The following is a 24,495-nucleotide window of genomic DNA, read 5'->3' as shown; positions in this document are numbered from 1 at the left end:
GGTATCAAGATAGATGTCTAGGTTGGTTTGTGACAAGAACCAGATTTCAGCAAGCAAAGAGAGCAAAGCTGGCCTGGCTTTGGTTCAGCCAAGAGGTGAGTGCTGTTCAGGATCTTTCTGCTTGTTTTCTTCCTCCCTTAATTTTTAAATATTTCTCCTGCATCCACTAATTCTGCAAAACCTCTTGAACATCTCAATAGCTTCTTATTAATATCACCTTCATCACCTACAGCCTTACTGGACAGCGTAGCCAGACAATGATACAGAACATTCGAACTTGGGAATTCATCATTCATTCAATAAATATTTTGTGAGCTCCAGCTATGTGCCAGGAGTTGCTTTAGACACTAGGGATACGATAATGAACAAAAGAAAGTCCCTGCTCACACAGAAAGGCTGATAATATCAAATGAACAAAACCAAATGCAACATGTCAGGTGGTGATGTACAATACAAAGAAAACTAAAGCCGAGTGGGTGGATAGGAAGTAACTGGGTGTGTCAAAGGCCTTGATGACAAGAGGACATTTCATCAGAAACTACAAGGCAGCAAACTGTGAGGGGAGACCATTCTACTAAGAGAGTAAGAGAGCACAGCAAGTGCAAGGGCCCTAGGATGCTGACTTGTTTTTGTTCAAGGCTTAGCAAGGAGCCAGTGAAGCCAGAGCAGAGGGAAAGTAGGTCTAGGGTTATTGTTCAGTGGCAGAGAATGTGCTTAGCTTGTGTGGGTCCTGACTTCACTCTCCAGTGCCATTAAGAAAAAAAGAAGAAAGATGAGAGAGTAGTAGAAGACAAGGCTAGAGAGTTAACTGGGCTAAGGACTTAAGCCAAGTCCAGCTAAATCCTGCTAAGGACTTTGGATTTCACTCTATTAAAGGGCTTTAAACAAAGAGTGGCATGCTCTAACTTAATACTTTCTAAGTTTATGCTGGCTCCTATTAGGGTGGAGCATAACCTAGGGTGGACTAGAGGTGGGGCAGAGGACAAGCTTCTTGCCAAGCCTTCTGGGCCTATTTTGAACACACAGATTGCTGAACCTGCTGATAAGTGAGAAAGGAGAAGATCGTTTCACGCTGGGCAGGTGTAGTTATGGGCTGGCCATAACTACAGACTTGGCCAAAATAAGTATTGCCTACAACAAAAGATTGCCAAACCCAGCTGATGGTCCTTTGGTGCCATATTTGCTGCTAACGCTTGTCAATACAACAGCAGGGTGGCCAGGGAGCCCAGAGCTGATGTAACAGAGTTCAGCTGCTGTGTTTCATCAGGTTGTTCTGGAGACTTCCTAGGGGACCTGGCCCCTTTAAGTTTTCGTCATGTAATTGTTTAAAAAAGAAAATGGGCTGCTCTTTCCTCGAGCCCTGTTGAAGGCAAAACCATGCCTCTAATGACCCTGTTGTAACTGTTCTCATAGAAAAGTCACAGAAGAGAAAGCAAATTTTCAAGTAAGTTTACCAAAATTGCCAATTTGGTTGTCCATCAGGCAAGCTGAAGACCATGGGCAAGCTGCCTGTTTCTCTAGGATGTGGTACTGTGTGTGTGTGTGTGTGTGTGTGTGTGTGTGTGTGTGTGTGTGTTGCTGGGGTACATTGGCACATGCTAGGCAAGCATTCTACCACCAAGCTACACCCCCAACCCCACTTTTTTGAGCTGTAGAAGAAAGACAGAAGGTGGAAGAGACTTTTGCCAGTGATTGTCCACACCTTAAACCAGCCCACAGCTTCCAGGCTTTTGTTGTTCATTTTAACTCAAACAAGTACCCTGAAGCTGCTTAGAGGTGGGTGCCTACAGTAATCATTCAGGCTGGACCAAGGTTGACTGTTCCAGCTGGCCTGGATTCGTCCTCTGGGTAACTGCACACACCCTTTGTGTGAGGACCATATGTACTGTGTGCAGACCTGAGCTGTGAGGATGTAGAAGTGAGGCAAGTGAAAAGAGGAGCTCCCAGCCCCTTCCTCCCTCACTGCTGCTGAATGCAAAGGCAGGTTGCCCTGGTGACTTCCAGCCATCTTTACCTCCCAGGACCACGACAGAACCTGAGGAGTAGGTTCAGAGGCTCCCCATGCTGGATTGTTCTTTCTTTGTTCTCTTTCATCTGTTCCTTCCTTCCTTCTTTCTTTCTTTCTTCTTCCTTCCTGCCTTCTCTCTTCCTTTCTTTTGTTTCTCTTCCCTCCCTCCCTCCCTCCTCTTTCCCTCCCTTCCTCCTCTCTCCCTCCCTTCCTTCCTACCTTCCTTTGTCCTTTTTTCTCCCTCCCTCCCTCTCTCCCTTCCTCCTTCCTTCCTTTCCTTCTGATCTTAATTTGCTTTATTTTTTATTTTAGAATCTAGAATCAGACAATTCATTTCATAAAACAGAATAAGTGCTCCAATGAGCTGAGCAGACGAAAGTTATTTGGCTTTATAGACAGAAAAGTGCTGAAGAAATCAGAAACAAAAAGCCAAGAGTGGGGCTGGAGGTGTAGTAAGTAATTGAAGGCTTGCCTAGCTTGTGTGGAAGACCTGGATTCAATACTCAGCACTGAAAAAAAAAAAACAAAAACATAAAAAGTGAATCGGTCATTTCAAAATTACTTTCCTTGTAAGGCAGAGCGGGGAGACAGATTAGTGAGCATCAGGTTACTTCAGGTTACTGCTTTTGTGTAAGAATTAGGCAGAGGGAACTTCATTATCACGTCAATTGAAACTGGCCTGTTTGGGAAATTTGGCTATTATTTCTCCAATCCTAATTTCTCACATCTGGTAAACAGTTTCGTTTCAGCTTGGTGATGAGGAAAACTTCAGCATGAATGACTTCACTTTTATTTTTTAGCCTGGTCTGTTGAAGTCCCACACAGGAGCTTTGTCCAAAGCAATGGTCTCTTGTAATTTTTACTTAACAATTCTTCCCCTTGGGTCACACTCTTACCTAAGAGCCTGACAAAAACTCAGGGCACTAGCACTACTCAGTTATCACCATTTTGGACTTCTGGTCTCAACGTCACTTGTAGATTATAGTGTTCTGTCTGCATGATCACACATTTCTTTGCGCCTTTTTTTTTTTTTTTGTCATTTTAGCCTAAGAAAGACTATTTAATATTTAACAGATGCCTGTATGCAAACATTTTAAACTTTTAAAGAGGCTGTAGAACAGCTGGGAGGTTGTTATTACAACTATCAGGAAGATAATACCAAAATTTTGGAGTATGTTCCTTAGCCAGGGTCCCCATGAACAAAACCAATTAAAATCAAATAGATCAGAGAGAGTCAGATGAGGAGTACACCTATTTCAACCAAGCAGTTTCTTCGCCAGTTTTTGCAACTGAGTCTCTACAATACCTGATGTGTTTACTTATAAGCCATTAGAAGTGTCCCAGGTTTGGACTTTTCTGTCTGTCCAAGTAAAGAGGCCAGAACCACACAGGTCAGGCTGCAGAGGCAAGCTCTCCATAAGAAAGCTTATTATTTTGGCTGCAAACCTTTTCCCCTTGATTCATTTTGTGGTTTGTCTTAAAAAGTACAGATACAGAGCAGGAAATGGTTGGCGCTTCAAAATGCCATGGAACAGAGGGAGGGGGGGAGTGGGTGGTAAGGGAGGGGGTGGGGGCAGGGGGGAGAAATGAACCAAGCCTTGTATGCACATATGAATAATAAAAGAAAAATGAAAAAAAATGCCATGGAACAACCTTAGGAGCTGGACCAGGATGTGGAAACAGTGGCTCTCTAGGATGCACTGTGTGCTGCTGACATCAATTCAAGGTAGATTCCTCTTAACATGTTCTGGAGCCATGCTTGACCACAGTGGTCTGAGGGAGAGAGATGGTGGTAAGCAGTTGGAGAGAACCAAGGAGAAGGATGGCTGGAGACAGCTCACAATGGACTTCTGACTGTCTGACTGCCCCTGAGGACTTCACAAGGCTACTTGTATCTCAGGGGCCCTCATCCTTACCCAAACAGGCACGAAGGAGGTTCGGTTAAGTTCTCTATCCCTTTTCCCAGCATCTGGGAGGTGGGGGAGTGAGCTCTAGGACATCTAAGCTCCAAGTCCTACACTAATGATTTAACTCAAGTGCCTGTCTTCAATAACTTCCCAATTTTCTAGTCTTCTGGGGATCATACCCTTAATGTTCAAATGAAATAGCGTGGCTTTTCTCCCATTTAAAGCATATTAAATGGGAGAAAAGCACCTCAAATGCTCTTCCTTCTTTGCTCCAGTGTTCTTTCTAAAGGGGGTTGGTGTCCCATTCAGGTCTAAAATGGTGCAGAACATGACTGGGATCTCTGCTGTCTCCTGGTTCCCAAGCATCATTCCTATCTCCCGTAGTACCCTCATTTGGTACCTCTTTTGCCAACTATGGATGCTGCTCTTCTTCCTTCCTGTCCCCCCCCATGTCAGACACTACTAGATAAGATGTTAAAAAGAAGATGTGTACTAAATTTCTGGGGGGTGATAAAGAGAATTACAAAGCAGACAGAAGTTCAAGAAAGAGAAAAAAACCAAACACACAAAAGAGACTACCTGTGAACCATCTTATTTTTTCGCTTTAGCTTGTCCTAAAGTCCTTCCTCTCTGAGAACTTTCTGGATTCTACTTTGTCATCTGTCCTGGACCCCTCAGCTCACACACTCCAGCTGTCATCTGGAAAAATCAAAGTTCTGTTACTTTCATAAGAAAAGCAAGCTATCATGTTCAACTTGGCTCTAGGGTCTCACTAAAGAAGGCCAGAGGGGGTTCATTGCCTGTAACCACAAAAGCTCATTAAGCTATGGTGGATGTGGACTAGAACTGCTTGTCTTGCCACACTTCCAGCATGAGCCCTTAGCCACTATCCCACACTGCTTTCTTACCTTCCCACTTGCTCTCCAGGCTCAGCAGGGAAGTGGCAAGACCACAAAGAAGACTGGAGGATGAAATTTCCTGTCTCTTCCCCATCTCTCTGTAAAGCAGAAGACACCAATAAGTATAAGCACCTCGTACAAGGAAACACATCCATGTCTGTCACACCTGGCAGAACTCTATTCAGGCCTGTATTTGCCATGACACTGAGGAGACACTCTGGGAATAGCTCTGGTCCCTTTTAGAAAAACAACTTCAACTCCAGCTGGGCCTTGAAAATTGCAGCATTGGCAGCACCAGAGCTCCTGTCATCTCAGTGCCTTGTCCTATGAACTTTTTCTGCTCATGTCCTCAGTGCTCACTCTAAGAGTTTTATAAGTGTTTACTATGCACTGCTGAGCACAGTGTTTACAGTAAACCTCTACAGAATGCAGAAACCTAATCCATAAATGATTCCTAGCAAAAATAAGCCTATAGAGTTCGAGGTATACCTTGACTGCTGTCTGCATCCTGAGTGACTCTTCTCAAAGGCAAAGAGGCCCAGCTGCAGCAGACAAGTGTCTGTGCTTGTGATCTTTTAAAGGTTTTTACGTGAGGACCCTAATTCAGATAAAGCACAATAATCTTTCATGATCCTCATAAATCAGAAGACTGCTTTATGTCAAAAAGGTCTAGATTGCCCCAGGGACTCTTGTCTAGATCTTAAGAAACAGAAGAAAAAAAGACACATTACATGCAGGAAAAGAAGCAGGAGGGACAGAAATGTTAGGAATTGTGTTCTGAAAAATTCAGCTCAACAATTTTAATATGGCTAATAGGCTACAGTATTTGGCTGGATCTATTATGCAATTCATCTTCCTGCAGGCAGACACAAATGATCTGACACAGAGCCAATTTATTTTTATGGAGTTAAATTAGTCACTATTTATAAGTTGAAGAGGTTTCAAAAGGCTATTCAGGGTAGGTGCCATTGGCTTTTCCACTAGTATGTTTGCCTTTCGGTCATTCTGGATTGCTTTTGTTTGCTTGTGGTTTCTAAGTAAGAAAGTGGACACTATTTTTAAACATGGGCAAAATAATTTCAGCTGTCTGAGTACATAGATCATTCATCCTTAAAATGGGGGAGACCAAGTAGGAAACTTCAGACTGGGCAGGAGGTATAAGTTGGAGGTCTGAATACAGTTGAATGTCACCTAGATGTAGGTTTTAGTTAGTGACAAAGAAGCGACAGCATTTGGATCTCTTTTCTTTTCCCAGTGATCCTAGATCTGAAGAAAGAGAAGCCAAAGAAACAGGTGCTATGACAGACAGATGCCAAACTTACACAAAGACACATTCCTTGCCCTTGCCAATCCCCCTCAGCTTTTTAAAAGTTACCTGTCCTTTCCAACTCCTTCATCTTTAGCAGACAAATTTTGGAGACCTTATGGAACAATGTCATGGAACAATAGAGGGTTCAGTTGAAAGGTCTTAGAGATCAGGTATTAAGTGACCTCCTTTTACCAAATGGGAGGCTAGGGAAGTAGGCAACTTGCTGATGCCATGAAAAGAGCACCAGAGTTAGGGCTGGGATCAGCTCTCCAGAGCAATTGCAAGATGTTTCTTTGCTCTTTTTCATATAAGTATATGAGGTCTTATTATAAATAGTGGCTAATTTAATTCTTCTAGATGTGTGGCCTCCTTTACATCTCTCCAAAAGGACACAGCCAGAGGTAAGGCATTGGTCTGAGGATGTGGGAAACTGGCTGTGGCAGGCTGAATCTACCATCATGACATCAAACCTCCTGCAATTCCTAATGTCCACCTGGGAGAGGAGAAAGCTCTGCCAAGATACAATCTCCTCCCCACTTTAATTTATAACCAGTTGGAAGAGCTTCTTTCCCCAGTCTGAGCTGCTCTAGGCATGAGAGCTAAAACACTTCACCTCACTCACCTTCTCTCCTCCTGGCGTCTCACTGGGTGGTATCTGTGCTTTCCTGGTGCCCAGTAACCAGAAATCACATATGCTTCCACCAAAATGCCCAATTTGTGTGAAAATATCACCCTATATCTAGCAAGATTCATCCAACTACTTGTAAACTACAACACTCAAGGAAGAAGTACCTGGCAACTTTTTCCAATCATGGTTAAGAAAAAAAAAAGGCAAGTGCTCCTGTCAGCCTCCTGCTTCCCGGTACTTTCTTTAGCTGTCACTATTATGCTCACCAAGTCCCAGCTCTGATCCAGAATCTTTTCTCTTGCTCTCTGCTCAGGATCCCCATATCCTTCTACCTCCACCAGATGGGGACCAAGAACCTGCCTCATTTGTCCTCTCAGAGTTATGGGACAAATTCACCAAGTGCAAAAGAAAGACTCCATGTTGCTTATGCATTCTAAATTCATGCTAACAATGAATCTGGGAGTACTGATTTGAACAAATTCTTAGTTCTGCCACCAATTATACGAAGTACAACCTTTTTGAATTACAGCTTTCTCCTCTGTCAGATTGGGGATGAGAACAGCATTTACATAGTGGCATCTGTTGTCTCCGGGCAACAGAAAAACTCAGAGAAACAGGTGAAATGCCAACTTCTGTAAGCTCACCAAGGGATCCAGGTGCATGGTATGTCATGCCTTTCAGAAAACTTTTCCACTCTCACTAAATTGAGGGTTGGTATCTAAAAAGTTTATAATATTAGTCTTTATGATTTGAAAGCTACTTGTAAGGTAAAATCTAGCTTTTATTTGAAGCAAAGATCAAATTCAGAATTCTATGAAAAAAATGTGCACTATTTTGCAAGGATAAACTAAATAAAATAGGGCAAATATAGAAAACTTTGAAACTATAATACTGGGATTTGAAGATGAACTATTTCTTGCATCAAATCACTGCACTTAAAAGAAGAATATTGATTAGTAAAGAGACAAAGTTAAACTATCCCTAATAGCATTCTCTCTCAGACTCAGATAAAAAGAAAAAGAGCTAACAAAGTTCTGGAATTTCTAATTGCAGAGTTGGGGGAGGGTTCTGTGTAACAAGCACTTTCCTCGAATTTGCTGAGTACCTAATACTTTGCCAACCATTGAAGAAAATAAAGAAAAAGAATATACATGGTTTTACCCTGACTGAACAAGAACCTGATAAAAAGTAAAGACTTATATTAGAAATGACGCAATTCAACATGGTAGTTGTATTAGGGCTCACCAAAGAAACAGAACAACTAGGAATGATAGATAGATAGACAGATAGACATAGAGGGAATTTATTATGGAAATTGTTTCATGTGATATTATAACCCAAGAAGTCCCATAATATGCTGCCTACAAGCTGAAAAACCAGGAAAGACACTATTGTAAATCTTAGAATCCAAAGTGCCAAGAACCTAGAGTCTCCGTCAGAGGGCAGGAAGGTAGATGCCCCAGCACAAACAAAGAGAGAATTTGCCTTCCTCTGCCTTTTGTTCTATTCAGGTCCTCCAGGGATTGAATGAAGTCCTTGAATGACATCTGGCCACATTGGTGAGGATGGGTTTTCTATACTCAGTGTACTTGTCCAACTGCTAATCTCTTCCAGAAACATCCTCACAGACACACTCAAGAATACTGTTTCACTAGTTATCTGGGCACCCCTTAGTCAAATTGACACACTAAATTAACCATAATAGCAGTACCAAAATAAATGCTCTAGGTGTCAAGAAGGGGTGTCAGCAATGACAGAGAAGTCAACCATGGCTTAAAAGAGGGGCTGATAGAGCATCAACAATATCAGAAACATAACATCTGTGAAGGTAGAGGATATAAGAGTATGTACTGAAAGCTGTTGAAAAATGGGGAGTGGGAGGGAAAGGGTAAGGGAGAGTAAGGGAAGGTTTGAATGGACCAAAGTAAAGTATACTCACATTGGAGATACATTGAGAAACCTCTTTGAACATCAAATTAAGAATTAATAATGAAAGACAGTACAGTGTGTATATAGAGTACTTGTGGAAGAGGGGAGAGTGAACAAAGGAGATTAAGGTGAAGAAATATGGTTGATGGACCTTATATGAAAAAGAAACCTCTTGCAATTGCTTTAAGTGGGGTGGGGAGAGACGTTGGGGGTGATCTAACCAATGTACTATTTGGAATTGTCACAATGACTTCTCCCTGTACAACACATATATACTAAAAAAATGAATAATAAAAAAGTAAAAAATAAAAATAAAATAAAGAGAGAGAAGGGAAGAAAGAGGCTGAGCTTCTAGATGGTGTGTCGTGAATGTGGATGTCAGGGGAATGGCCAGCAGTAAAGAGAAAGTCCCAGAAGCAGATGGTGACTGGACATTTAAGGCCTGTCTAGCATGATATCCTGACACCTCCAACCTCTTCCTTACTATCCTCCTTCTTTCTCACCATACTAAAGTCATATAGGTCTTTACACTGCCTCCACCAAGCAAGCCCTTTGTCAAAGGGCCTTTGCACTTGCTGCTACCTGTGTCCCGAATATTATCTCCAGTCCCCTGATGGCACTCTCCCTCCCTTCCTTCGGGTCCTCATCTGAATGCCACCTTCTCAGCAAAGGCTCCTCTGTCCATTACCACTTCCATCCTAACTTTCCCATCCCCTTCCCTGCTTTTGTTTTTTTCCATTAAATTTATTACCATCTGACATATTTTATCTATAATCAGCTATCTACCTCTCCTAGAATGTACTCTGTAAGAGTAGAGATTTGCTCTTCTTTGCTCAGTGCTATTTTCTTTGCTTCTTGAACTCTGTATGGTACCTCATAGCCTTTTAATAAATATCTGTGGAATGGATGAATGCTTCTTTCTGTGGAATTGGAAATAACCATCAGCCTTCTTCCCAAATGGTTTCAACTCAGCATATGGATGGATTTTTTCCATGGCAACCAAGCCCTAATTATCATAAAAGCCAATGGAAAATACCATCCACTTTACCAACATTTGCTCAGTTTCCAAGCCTGCTAAATAGTATCTGGTCTATAAATCAAGAAATATACTTATTTGCAGAATTTCTGCACAATAATCACTATACTCTCACTAGCAATGTAAAAGCCTCTTGCTCTCAATGATTCTGAAAATCATGTGTTTTTTTCATTGTAAAGCTGGTCATATTCCTTGGAAATTTAGACAAAAGTGCACTTTTTTGAGCTCCCTTGAAGAAAGTCTGACAACTTAGACTATCATGATCCAGGACTCCAGCTTTCACAGTTCTGTCAGGACCAGGTCAAGTGTTTTTATGTGAATGCTTTTCTTCAAGGCAGCGAATTTTTCTCTGGCTTCCCTAACAAGCACAGATTGGACTCTGTGTGGTTCATATATCAGAAACAGCATCTGTCCTAAAAGTTCAAAGAGTCATTGGTACAGGCACAGAGGAAGGGGCAGTCCAGCTATAGAGGGATGGGTTGACCATGACTGTGTACCTCAAGGATCAGATGGGGCGAGGGCATAGCAAACAGTCCTCCACTGGAAACATTAGGATTCCCTGAATCCTTGGCTTAAGTAAAATTGAGGAAGATAAAAGAAAAAAACAGATGAATTCCATTAAAGAGCACAGGGTTTGTTTTATTACTCTAGAATTAAAAGTACCCTGAAGTTTCTTCTCTCCAACTCCTGTTCCTACCCCTTCCTTAACCATCTAAGGTCAGGAGGGAATCAAGGGTTAGGAACTTAGTCTTTCCCCTCTGGGGTGAAGCAGTTCTATGTAGAACAAAGGACTATATCCTCAGGCATTAATCATCTCCCAGCTCTATTCAAAATCTATATCCTAGGGAGCATTTTCAAAGGTGGTCTAAAGCTTTCTAAGAGATTTATGCAAACCAGCTAGTGACCCAAGGTTTCTGACAAAAATTCCCATCCCCAGGAGGTAAGACAGCTCAGCTGGGCTCACAGAACTTTCCAATCTCATCTGCTCAGCAACAGCAAAGTCAAGGAACCCTGAAGTGGCTATGTCAGCCAAGGGGAACCATTGGCCTCTGTTTCTCTTTCTGGGCCCTGCCAAGAATGACATCACCTCACTGGATTATTAGCAGGCCCTATCAGCAAATGCGATCCCATCAGTCACATCAAAGCTGCCCCACATATGTTCATGCTGGTCAGGAAGCCAGTTTCCATCAGCTTCATGCCCTGCTTTAAACAATCCTGAGATGGTCTCAGGGGCTGAAAAAGTCACTGCTAGCTTTATTTTTTAACATGGGAGAACATGCACCAGGACACCATAAAAGCATGAATAACTGTGTATATTCTATGAGTCAAGCTTCTCCTCCTGGAATTAAAAAGCAAAACAATATTTATGGTAAGCACCTGGATTGGCATAGTCAGTCATCAAGGCAAAAACCACTAAGCTTGTAAAGAAGTCAGTTAGACCTCTCCCTCCTTTGGTCAAGTACACCAGCTTGGGGTCAAAATACACTAGAAAATGAGGAAGTCACTGTGTGGCTTTACTCAGGGAGAATAGAAATGGCCCACTGCTGTAAAAAGCTCCCAATTTGTCCTGACTTCCAGAAATTCTACCTGGACTAGTCAGTATTGGTGCCAAGATGGACATTTCAGAGAATCTTAATGAAGATTTGTAATACAGATCAGTTTAGCTGCACAAGAGGACTTTGAGGCCTAGAGAATTAAATGTGCTCTAGAAAGCCAACTAGCTAACTGTGTGAAAACTAAAACTAGGATTAAAGGAAAGGGGTGGTTAGATGTTTATATTAATAATACTATAATTTGGGTTAAAAAATGCCCCTTTGACTAGTATTCCTGCCTCTAAGACACACTGGATCATTTTCTGAATCCTGTGAGGCCCTGTCCCATCTCTCTGGGTACAGTGTTTTACAGTAACTGCCTTTGTGTGACAGTGCTCAGCTTACATGAAGGGTCTTGCACCTGTTTCCATAAAGTTCTTATAACCAGGACTTTATTATCAGTATGACCTGCTTCCTCCTTCCCTCTTATCCCTTCAGAGGAACTGCCTCCCTCCTCCTGCCAGCCTAAGTTTAAAGACTGTCTAAGGAGGAATGGGTCCTCCATTCCCTTAGTCAGTCTGTCAGTCATCAAGTGTTGAGGACCTGCTGAGACCTCTGCCCGTTTGAGCAAGGACAGAAAAAAAACCATATTAAAACTGGCATAAACTATGTGAATTTCATGAATACTAAGCAAAATGCATCTTATGTTATCACTAACCATACCTGATGAAAAATAGAATTTTTTAAGTGTTACCATGTTTTTTAGTATTATGATTTTTGAAACACTAATGAATTAAATTTAAATTAGAATTAAGCATATATTTTCTGAAATGTTTAGATTAAGTAGAATATTTAATGTCTTAGTCTGGGACTACTAAGATGTAGACCTGAAGATATGATTAAACATACCAGAATTTATTAAGAGACTGGGATGTACACCCCCACACACACCCCAGAGTATAGGAGAGAGGAGAGGGAAGAGCCAGGAGCTGGGCGAAACATCCCAAAATGCCCTGCAGTGGAAGGAAGCTTTAAAGACCATCAGGGAGTTCCCACGCCAAAACCCATCTCTCATAGATATCCCAGCTCTCCCAGCTCTCCTAGAAGCAGGCTGCCTTGGCATTGATTCATGGCTCAACATCTCATGGGAAACATGGTCTCAGTGAAAACAGAGTTTCAGAGCACAGGAACTGGGATCCTAGGTCAATGAAGTTCCCCAGACTTGATAATAGGTGAGGCACATTCTCGTGGCTGCCATAAATATCAAAAGATTCTCTAGATTGAATCCTAGAAAGCAGAGGCTGAGTAGAGTAGTAGTTGACAAGGTTTACTTAGAATCAAATTCCCTGCTTTTGGGTCCTAGCTCTGCTCTTACTGACCTTGGGCAAGTTGCATAACCTTGCTACAGACTCAATCCCCCAGTTTGAACACTTGGGTACTAATGGAATTGACTTCATAGAGTTGTGAGAATTAAATACATTAATTAATATAAGACACACAGAACATTGCCAAACTCACAGAATACGCCTTTAGTCAAAGTTCTTATTATTGAATTCTATTTCAGTTGTGATCTTCTGTGGGTTTATTTATACCCCTCCAAAACGTGATATCGAATTCCTAACTCTGAATACCTCAGTGTGATTGTATTTGGAGATAGAATCTTTACAGAGGCAAAGCAAATTAAAATGAAGTTATGGGGGTGACTTTAATACAACATGAGTAGTGACTTTATAAAAAGGGAAATTTGAATAGAGACGGACATATTTAGACATATTTAGAGGAAAGATGATGTGAAGAGGCCTAAGAAGACAGCCATCACCCAGCCAAGGAGGGAGACCTGGAACAGCTCTCTCCCTCACAGCCCTCAGAAGAAACAGTCCTTAACACCTTAATCTTACATTTCAAGAACTGGGATTTGGGCTGGAGGAATGGCTCCAGTGGCAGAGAGCCTGCCTAGCAAGCTCAAGACCCTAAGTTCAAACCTCATTACCATCAAAAAACAAAACACAACTGTGAGTCAGTTTCTATTGTTTAAGCCACCCAGTTTTATTAGTAGCTTATAATGGCTGCCCTAGCAAACTAATAAATGGTCCATTCTTAAATTCTAAAACTCTGGTCTTTTCCAAGAAAGTTTTTTTTTTTTTTTTATTCATATGTGCATACAAGGCTTGGGTCATTTCTCTCCCCTGCCACCACCCCCTCCCTTACAACCCACTCCGCCCCCTCCATCTCACCCCCCCACCCCCTCAATACCCAGCAGAAACTATTTTGGCCTTATTTCTAATTTTGTTGAAGAGAGAGTATAAGCAATAATAGGAAGGAACAAGGGTTTTTGCTGGTTGAGATAAGGATAGCTATACAGGGAGTTGACTCACATTGATTTCCTGTGCGTGTGTGTTTCCTTCTAGGTTAATTCTTCTTGATCTAACCTTTTCTCTAGTTCCTGGTCCCCTTTTCCTATTGGCCTCAGTTGCTTTAAAGTATCTGCTTTAGTTTCTCTGCATTAAGGACAACAAATGCTAGCTAGTTTTTTAGGTGTCTTACCTATCCTCACCCCTCCCTTGTGTGCTCTCGCTTTTATCATGTGCTCATAGTCCAATCCCCTTGTTGTGTTTGCCCTTGATCTAATGTCCACATATGAGGGAGAACATACGATTTTTGGTCTTTTGAGCCAGGCTAACCTCACTCAGAATGATGTTCTCCAATTCCATCCATTTACCAGCGAATGATAACATTTCATTCTTCTTCATGGCTGCATAAAATTCCATTGTGTATAGATACCACATTTTCTTAATCCATTCGTCAGTGCTGGGGCATCTTGGCTGTTTCCATAACTTGGCTATTGTGAATAGTGCCGCAATAAACATGGGTGTGCAGGTGCCTCTGGAGTAACCTGTGTCACAGTCTTTTGGGTATATCCCCAAGAGTGGTATTGTTGGATCAAATGGTAGATCTATGTTTAGCTTTTTAAGTAGCCTCCAAATTTTTTTCCAGAGTGGTTGTACTAGTTTGCATCCCACCAGCAGTGTAAAAGAGTTCCTTTTTCCCTGCATCCTCGCCAACACCTGTTGTTGGTGGTGTTGCTGATGATGGCTATTCTAACAGGGGTGAGGTGGAATCTTAGTGTGGTTTTAATTTGCATTTCCTTTATTGATAGAGATGGTGAGCATTTTTTCATGTGTTTTTTGGCCATTTAAATTTCTTCTTTTGAGAAAGTTCTGTTTAGTTCACTTGCCCATTTCTTTATTGGTTCATTAGTTTTGAGAGAATTTAGTTTTTTAAGTTCGCTATATATTCTGGTTATCAGTCCTTTGTCTGATGTGTAGCTGGCAAATATTTTCTCCCACTCTGTGGGTGTTCTCTTCAGTTTAAAGACCATTTCTTTTGATGAACAGAAGCTTTTTAGTTTTACGAGGTCCCATTTATCTATGCTGTCTCTTTGTTGCTGTGCTGCTGGGATTCCGTTGAGAAAGTTCTTACCTATACCTACTAACTCCAGACTATTTCCTAATCATTCCTGTATCAACTTTAGAGTTTGTGGTCTGATATTAAGATCCTTGATCCATTTTGAGTTAATCTTGGTATAGGGTAATATACATGGATCTAGTTTCAGGTTTTTGCAGACTGCTAACGAGTTTTCCCAGCAGTTTTTGTTGAAGAGGCTGCTATTTCTCCATCGTATATTTTTAGCTCCTTTGTCAAAGACAAGTTGGTTACAGTTGTGTGGCTTCATATCTGGCTCCTCTATTCTGTTCCACTGGTCTTCATGTCTGTTTTTGTGCCAGTACCATGCTGTTTTTATTGTTATTGCTTTGTAATATAGTTTGAAGTCAGGTATTGTGATACCTCCAGCATTGTTCTTTTCTCTGAGTATTGCCTTGGCTATTCATGGCCTCTTGTGTTTTCATATAAATTTCATGGTAGATTTTTCAATCTCTTTAATGAATGTCATTGGAATTTTGATGGGAATTGCATTAAACATGTAGATTACTTTAGGGAGTATAGACATTTTTACTATGTTGATTCTACCAATCCATGAGCATGGGAGATCTCTCCACTTTCTATAGTCTTCCTCAGTCTCTTTCTTCAGAAGTTTATAGTTTTCCTTGTAGAGGTCATTCACATCTTTTGTTAGGTTTATACCTAGGTATTTGATTTTTTTTGAGGCTATTATAAATGGAATTGTTTTCATACATTCTTTTTCAGTTTGCTCATTGTTAGTGTATAGAAATGCTAATGATTTTTCTATGTTGATTTTATATCCTGCTACCTTGCTATAGCTATTGATGATGTCTAGAAGCTTCTGAGTAGAGTTTTTTGGGTCTTTAAGGTATAGGATCATGTCATCTGCAGATAGGGATATTTTGACAGTTTCTTTACCTATTTGTATTCCTTTTATTCCTTCTTCTTGCCTAATTGCTCTGGCTAGGAATTCCAGTACTATGTTGAATAGGAGTGGAGATAGTGGGCATCCTTGTCTGGTTCCTGATTTTAAAGGGAATGGTTTCAGTTTTTCTCCATTAAGTATAATGCTGGCTGTAGGTTTGTCATACATAGCTTTTATAATGTTGAGGAACTTTCCTTCTATTCCTAGTTTTCTTAGAGCTTTTATCATGAAATGGTGTTGGATCTTATCAAAAGCTTTTTCTGTATCTACTGAGATGATCAAGTGGTTTTTGTCTTTGCTTCTGTTAATGTGATTTATTACGTTTATTGATTTTCGTATGTTGAACCACCCCTGCATCCCTGGGATGAAGCCTACTTGGTCGTGGTGAATAATCTTTTTGATGTGTTGTTGAATTCTGTTTGCCATTATTTTGTTGAGGATTTTTGCATCAATGTTCATTAAGGAGATTGGTCTATAGTTTTCCTTTTTGGAGGTGTCTTTGCCTGGTTTTGGGATAAGTGTAATACTGGCTTCATAAAATGTGTTAGGCAGTTTTCCTTCCCTTTCAATTTTGTGGAACAGTTTAAGGAGGGTTGGTATCAGTTCTTCTTTAAAGGTCTGATAGAATTCAGCAGAGAATCCATCACGTCCTGGACTTTTCTTTTTGGGGAGACTCTTGATTGCTGCTTCAATTTCATTTTGTGTTATAGATCTATTCAGGTGATTAATTTCCTCTTGGTTCAGTTTTGGATGATCATATGTATCTAGAAATCTGTCCATTTCATTAAGATTTTCAAATTTATTTGAATAAAGTTTCTCGAAGGCGTCTCCTATGATTTCCTGGACTTCCATGGTGTTTGTTGTTATCTCCCCTTTTGCATTCCTGATTCTACTAATTTGGGTTTTTTCTCTCCTCATTTTAGTCAGGTTTGCCAGGGGTCTATCAATCTTGTTTATTTTTTCAAAGAACCAACTTTTGTTTCATTAATTCTTTGTATGGTTTTTTTGGTTTCTATTTCGTTGATTTCAGCTCTTATTTTTATTATTTCTCTCCTTCTATTTGTTTTGGGATTTGCTTATTCTTGTTTTTCTAGGAGTTTGAGATGTATCATTAGGTCATTGATTTGGGATCTTTCAGTCTTTTTAATATATGTACTCATGGCTATAAACTTTCCTCGCAGGATTGCCTTAGCTGTGTCCCATAGGTTCCGGTAGGTTGTGTTTTCATTTTCATTGACTTCCAGGAACTTTTTAATTTCCTCTTTTATTTCATTGATGATCCATTCTTCTCTAAGTAATGAGTTATTTAGTTTCCAGCTGTTTGCATGTTTTTTGTCTTTACTTTTGTTGTTGAGTTTTACTTTTACTGCATTGTGATCAGATAGTATGTTTGGTATAATTTCTATTTTCTTATATTTGCTGAGGCTTGCTTTGTGTCCTAGGATATGATCTATTTTGGAGAAGGTTCCATGGGCTGCTGAGAAGAATGTATTATTGTGTAGAAGTTGGATGAAATGTTCTGTAGACATCAAGTAGGTCCATTTGATCTATTGTATATTTTAGATCTTGGATTTCTTTATTGATTTTTTGTTTGGATGACCTACCTATTGATGATTATGGGGTGTTAAAGTCTCCCAGAACCACTGTGTTGGAGTTAATATATGCTTTTAGGTCTTTCAGGGTATGTTTGATGAAATTGGGTGTGTTGACATTGGGTGCATACAGGTTGATGATTGTTATTTCCTTTTGGTCTATTTCCCCTTTTATTAGTATGGAATGGCCTTCTTTATCTCGTTTGATCAATGTAGGTTTGAAGTCCAAGAAAGTTTTAAGTGTGAATACTCACTGAAAGTGACTGCTTTGGGCCTCTAGCCCAAAGGGATTACAGCTTCCTACAACACTTCAGCCGACAAACATATCCAGTGTCGGGGCGTGACAAGCAGCACAGTAACAGTCTTCTCTGTGCAACACATGTCCTTCTCCTGTGGGTCTCCACCCAAGGGACAGAACAAGTGCCTTGCTGTTATTTTAGACCTTGTATAATTTAACCAACAGTGGCACACTTGGATACATCATTGCTGTGACCTATGATCAGTATAGCTAGAAGATGAAATTGTTGTTCTTCTTCAGAAGCAGAAGCTCCACACAATGAGCACATTAGAGAATTCAAGATAATATTTGCTGAGATAATCATGTGAGCTCATCCTGAAAACATGTGGCCAAATAAATTGGGTTCATTCAAGATACGTGGAGGGGGACTTTTGAAACCCAACCAGAATATAATCTCTCCTTCTGATGTGAGGTATGATTTTATTTCATGTGAACATGTTTACCTCAGCAAAGAAGAAGGGAGATGGCATAGGGGCAGGGGACAAAAAAGAGTTGATGCAAGTTTAATGCACTTTGATCAGAGTTTCAACCAATTGGATTTTTTCCATTATCTAAATCGAATTGGTTCTCACTATTCTTACACTATTTAAACCAAGGCCTCATGTCACCCTAATTAGCTAGATTTAAGGCCCTACTGCAGACTTCATAACTGAGGTTAGGGCAAGAACTGCCTTCTGCCCCTCTCTTAGTCTGAGCCTATCAGATCCAAGTAGCTTGTGAGTGAATGGTTAGGCATGCCTGGGATTGGAGAAGCTGATGTCATCTCACAAACTACAGTCTATACCTAGCCTGCAGAACTGACAAGTACCCGCTAGCCACACAAATCATGGGACCAGAGGCTGGTCCAAGTTGGGGGCTTTTTTTCTCCCTTCAAGGAGATTGATTCTCAAAGCCTTTGCAGGTAAAAGTGAATGCATGAGGTTGGAGGGCCTCCTGCAAATGCTGGCTGTTCCCAGGAAAAAAGAAAACGCCTACAGGAGCAGCAGCTTTCAGTTCTGTGGGATTTGCCAAGGGCAGGGGAAGCCTGTGAGAACATAACTCTTTCTCTCCTCCCACTTTTCTGTCTCTCCTGGCGGGGATTCACACTGGTAAATTTATTACTTATTTTATAATATGAAGCCAGAGATCAGATGAACAAGAAGATTCAGCCCTGGGTTCTAACAGATTTAGGGCTGAGGGTGTGGACTAGGTGAGTGTAAATCATTGGCTCTCAACACTGGCATTAAAAAATACTTTTCCCAGCAATACCTTCAGATTATCTTCTCTGAATGGACTGGACCGGGCTAAGCAATGATGGTTTTTAAAAGCTCCCCAGAGAACTCTAATGCACAGCCTGGTTTGAAAGCCAGTGATGTAGATCCTCACTTGGGCAATGAAGTAGTAACCCAGAAAGACTGTGTCTCCATCCCTGAGTGCAGCCGCCGCCCATCGTCCTGACTGATGGAGGGGGAAATGAATGGATCCGACCCAGCTGATGGAGACTCCGGGGACCTAAGCAAAGTCTGCATGGTACCACTGGAATCATACAGCCTGCAGAGACTACCTTGACAAGGGGAGACTTGGGTTGAAAGGAGAGCATGGAACTGAGGCCCAGGGGATTCTGACTAAAAGGAATAAGGGGGAAGTGGGTATGAAGGAGTCTGTGCAGAAACAGGAGGACACACAGTCCTTTCTGGAAGCCTCAGATGAGAGATGCTGCCCCAGCCGGCAGGGCCATGGACCTCCACAGGTGGCAGCACTATAGTGTCCAACTACAAGAGGAAATGGGTCACCAGCCACAGGGGCACAGTAATGGAGGCCTTCTTGCCTTCCTTGAAAATGAATAGGACACTATCACCTTTCACACTGATTATTTCACATATGGTTCCATTATGACATCAATTTTGAGTGGTTTTTTGTTTCTTTCTCCTACAAGTCCATGGAGCAAGAGTATGTTTACCCTTTCCCATCCCCCTTCTGGGGACTTATGTTCCTGCACTTGATGTCTGCCAGAGCTGGCAGAAGGATGGTCAATGCCATCTGAGAAAAGGAGGACTATCTGCCTAAGTTATGCAGTGAAGCATCTGGATCTTGCTTCCAAAGTGCTGTCCCTCCTGATGTGGGCTCTGCATATGAACAGCAGCCCCCATTCCCCAGACCTGAAAGGAACGGAAGTCTGTGGGTTGCAGTCTTTATTTCTGAATTGCAGTTAAGCTCCGTCATTGGGAAATAAAACCAGATTGGCTGTTAAGTGCTCAAAGAAGGATTCCTGAGGAAGTCCCTAATCCCACTGCCTTTGTGGGCCAGGTTTTTAATCCTCTTCCCCTCTAGTCCTGTGAAAGAGGAAAGAAGATGGCTGTGGCCCCAGGAAAGTGGCAGTCATTCACCTGGGGCAGGTGGGGAGGGGAACCAGCATTTTCTTACCTGCTAACATTTTTGCATTTGGGGATAATTCCTTTTACCTTATCTGAGTGGAAAATTTCTTGCAGTGAGAAATGCTCTTGTCATCCATTGTGTCACCACAGAGAATTGTGTGTTTCTTCTGGCTCCCTCTCAGTCATGGGGAAGAAGAAAGGCTGACCTTCATCCCAGACCCCCACCAGAGACCTTTGATTCTCTCAGAGGAGGTGATGGCATTGGTGGCCTCTGTCCTACCTGCAGTGGGGCCAAGGACTAGAATGAGCACATGAGAACGGACAGTAGAGACCCTCCGCTACCCTTGAGATGGCAAGTTCTCCATGCAGTAATCGCAACTTTAAAGCAAAGGAAGACTTTTCCAAAGCCTTTCTGACAGCTGGTTGGAAGAGACACTCAGGAATAAATATCTAAGAATGGAGTGCAGATTTAAAACTCAGTAATTAATTCTCTGAAGGTCTGAAGGAATCAAATCAGTTTTTGCAAAGTGGTCTGCTGTTTTCTTCTACTGCCACTTCTCTGAAGTCAGAGAAATTCATGCCACACTCCATGCAGCCACGTGGCTCTGACATGCACTGGAGCCTGACTGGACAGATACCCTGTAGTCTACTTCACCTCTCCTCCTTCTGATTCCAGATCAAGGCTGCAGTCCTCAAGAAATATGGTCTGACTCTCTGATCAGGCTCAGTTTCCATATTTATGTCCTCACAGAATGTGACACTCTTCTTCATAGCCCTAACTACAGTTATGATTTTACTGTTTATGTCCCTCAGTAGAATGGGAGCCCAGGAGGCCAGACACCGTGTCTGGTTCTGCTTAAGATCTTATCCCCATCACCTGTCAGTGTCTGGAATGGAGCAGGTCCTCGATATTTAACTGACTCACTACTAACCAGAAGATTTTTGTTCATGCCTACACTTCATGAATTTGTTGTTTAAATCGAATACTCAGGCACAAGTTTTAGGCATAGATTTAGCAGCTTTGATATGCATCATCCTCTACCCTCTCTTACCCCCCCTCTCCTATGTCCCACTCGTCCCCATGGACTTGAGAGCACTGATCTTTCTACTGTGGGTAAGTATGGGTCATAACTAAAGCCCTCGCCAATACCCTGAGGGAAGCTAGCCAGGTCTCATCTACCTGGCCCTCTACTCTAGTACTGAGCCTCAGGACCAGCCAATAATCACTGGACCACAGATGGAATAGAAAAGGGGATCCCTTTGGAGGAGGGAAAAGAGATATGCAACCACAAGACTGTGTGTTGGGAACAGAAAGTATTAGAATAAATCTTGAAGGATCTAATCTCATCCTTAGAAAGATTTTTCCAAAACTACAGGCCTCTGACAAGTGCTGGCTCTTCTCCCATTTACTTACAGACACCCGCTGGCCATTTAAAGGACAACTCTATTCTGTACATTCTGTGTCATTCAGTTGACGGCACAGGCAAATAAATGCCCTCGGAGATAAGCCACAGACTATACCAGACAGTGGAACCTTATAGATTTGGCTCCATCCTAATCCTCCTAGGAGAGGAGGCTGTAGAAAGGCCGTTAGTATCTCAATGCAATTACTGTGGATACCTGAGGAGGGTGGTGGGCCAAATGGGGCTTGTTGGGAGTCAGACAGCTGGGGTTCAAGGGCAGGGACTCTGGTCATAAGACCTGCATATGCTCTGGGCTCTAAAACTTACATAGTAAATTCAGCATGTGCCTAGCTTTCCTCTCCTCATTTTCCCCATGCAAAATGGCAATGATGATAGTATTTACCTCATAGAACTCTCATAACAATTAGCAAAGTAATCCATAGAAAGTGCTCAATACAATATTAGATACATCTATTCTTAAGAATGAAGCGGAGGTCAGAAAAGAAAGTTTACATATTTCTAAACACCTAGATTGGCCCTTTTCCAAGTGATGACATAAGTGAAACCATACAGTTATATATCTTTTAATTAAAATATCTTTCCCAAAATAATGCTCACTACCCCAGTTCTACTGGTCCTCCCAGACTTGACCTCCCTTGCTCATCTACTTCCCATGGTAAATGAGATCTGGTGTCATATTTCATGTTTTCAAAGCTGATTTTTGCTTTGAAATTATACACTGAAAAGAATTATTGGTAAGGAGCATTTTAGGTAGATTGGATATCATGAGTCAGGAGAAATTTGAGTTCATAAGATTATTGTCTTCTGTGCTATTGAAAATTCCATCAGTTCACAAGGAATTCTGCTTAAAGGTATATTTGGGTTTACAGGGGAGACCAGAGCACAGTTCCTCTAAATGATATGTCCTTTAAGGCATTCCTCAAATGATTTGCTTTGTTTGAGGCTCTTTTAAGAAACCACATGTAATTACACTCAATATTCAGAAGTTTAAGCCTCAAACTAGCAAATGCCAAGAAATTTAAAGTTCTGATTGCCACCCATCTCTTATTCAGCAAGCCAGCCTTCATTCCTCTCCTATAGCATGATGCAGTCAGAAAAGAATGTGAGCTGATGTGTCCATGGCTTCTGGCTTCTCTCTATAGCATTCCTTTCCATTCTTTGACAGATCTTTTGATGATCAATTCTAGTATTATTTATAAACATTCCTGTCTAGGAAGAAGGGCACTTGAATATTTTAAGAGAGGCCTCACATGCTGATGACAGGTCATCGTGTGGCTTTCAAAGTCTACAGATGAGCCAGGTCTACACAAAGACTTTGAAACCTCATTTTCAAGGGTTTATTCTATCTCATTTTTACCAACTCACTTCTAAAGTGCATATTCATGCCTCCTGTACGTAGAAATATTCCTCTTATTAATCGTGGACTAGATCACTGTTGACTTTAATAGTCTTTTAATTCTTTAAGACTATTGAGACCCTCGAAACATTTCCTTTCCTGCAATTGCTTAAATTATCACCAATGTATAAGACAGAAATTGAAAGAAATAAAGCCATGTCTTAAAAAAAATCAGATTTCACACAATGGTGACTTGTAATTAGAGAGGAAATGACTAGTTACTCCCTATGACCAATCTTTGTAAGGAACTCTCTTGAGCTGTTGGTGCTCAGGGAGCTACCATATGAATACCTGTGATAGGGATGGAAAAGCAAATAAAGGCTAGTGAGAAAAGAGCTTCCTCCATTCATTCAGAGACTGAATGTCTAGTCTGATCCAAGAACCTGTCCAGGCCCTGAGGATACAGACAAAAATACCTGCCCACATGGAGCTTGGATTGTAATGTTGGCAAACAGACAAAGGTATGGAATGGATGGTATTTTGATGCAAAATGGATATGTCAGGGGGAGGGGAAAATGACACAGATAAAAAAGTGGGGGCCAGTGTGACATATTCCTGTAATTCAGCATTCAGGAGGCTGAGGCAGGAGGCTTGTGAGTTCACGGCCAGCCTCGGCTACATAGCAAGATCCTATCTCAGTAGCATGTCCTGAGCCTTTTCTAAGTCATGGGCTTTGACTCTGTGAGAGAAGGAGCCATTGTAGTACTGTGAGTAGGGGTGACAGGATCTGACTTGTACTTTAATGAGATCCCTCTGGAAGCTCTGCTAAGCATGGTTGAAGCAGAGAGACCAGTTACAAAGGATGCTGTGACAGACCAGAGGTTTGAGAAATGGCCAACCAGATTACTTTGAAGGAAAAACTAGTGGGACTTTTAATAGGATTAGATGTAAATTGTGAAAGAAAGACACGAGTCAAGAGCAACTCCAGGATTTTTTGGGCCTGAGCACCAAAAAATGGAATTGCCATTTTTTTTAAGATAGAAGAGTGGGAGGGAGGTGAAGATTTGAAGATTGATGTGTTAAGTTTGAGATGCTTATTAGACATCTAAATGGAGATGTTGAGTAGGCAGTTAGAGAGGAAAATGTGGAATTCAAGGAAAAGGTCCAGACATGAGACATATTTTTAGGTTTTATCAGCATTTGGATGATATTTAGAGCCACAAGACTGCCTGAGATCACTCAGGTAGTGAACATGGGTGGAAAAGAGAAAACATCCAAAGACTGAACCACACAGCATAACAGCATTTAGAAATACATACCTGGCACAACTGTGGACAATTGTGTTATTCATAAATGTCTTAGTCCTGCTTGGTTCAGAAAACCCCATTTTGGCAAATTAAGTAATTTAACATTGATTGTCTTTTGCCAAATTTTCTTAATGGAGTGCTCTTGTAAGAGTACTTAACACTAAAATTACAAATAACTCTAATTTTTTCCATCTTCTTTGTGCCCAAAGAATCCTGACTTTTAGAGACTCTTTTCAAAAGCTTTCATTGTCAACGACTCAGCAAGTACAGCATATCCAAGACAGATATCCAAAAGTCTTTTTCATTGAGTACATTAAGTCAAGTGGATACTGTCCCAAAGTCAAAAATGCACACTCTAGTCTTGTGTGTCATTGAGATAGTATGTTGATTATGTATTGCTGCATAACAAATTATCCTGCAAACTTAGCTGCTTAAACAAGTAATCATATTCTCACAGTTTCTGTAATCTAGGAATTCAGGTATAATTAGCTATATTCTCTGGCACAGGGTCTCATACAGGCTGCCATTAGTTGTTAGTTCAGTAAGACC

General features: G+C 41.3%; 1 long non-coding RNA gene across 2 annotated transcripts in view; it reads right to left on the bottom strand.

The window, feature by feature from the left end:
* Positions 1-24,495, bottom strand: part of LOC141424184 (uncharacterized) — a 59,557-nt gene that overhangs the window by 730 nt on the left and 34,332 nt on the right. Inside the window, exons 3-4 of one of the 2 annotated variants that reach the window (XR_012449141.1) lie at positions 4,824-4,912; positions 4,532-4,614 (exon numbers count right to left, since the gene is read on the bottom strand). This is a non-coding gene — a long non-coding RNA (uncharacterized lncRNA). Of the gene's footprint in view, positions 1-4,531; positions 4,615-4,823; positions 4,913-24,495 lie in introns of those variants that run through there. The other variant, XR_012449140.1, reaches the window with a different exon arrangement.

This window comes from Castor canadensis, chromosome 6 (assembly GCF_047511655.1).
Source record: "Castor canadensis chromosome 6, mCasCan1.hap1v2, whole genome shotgun sequence".
NCBI classification, from domain to species: Eukaryota; Metazoa; Chordata; class Mammalia; order Rodentia; family Castoridae; genus Castor; species Castor canadensis.
Note: the sequence above shows the minus strand (reverse complement) of the source record. Positions and strands in the feature narration are given on the sequence as shown.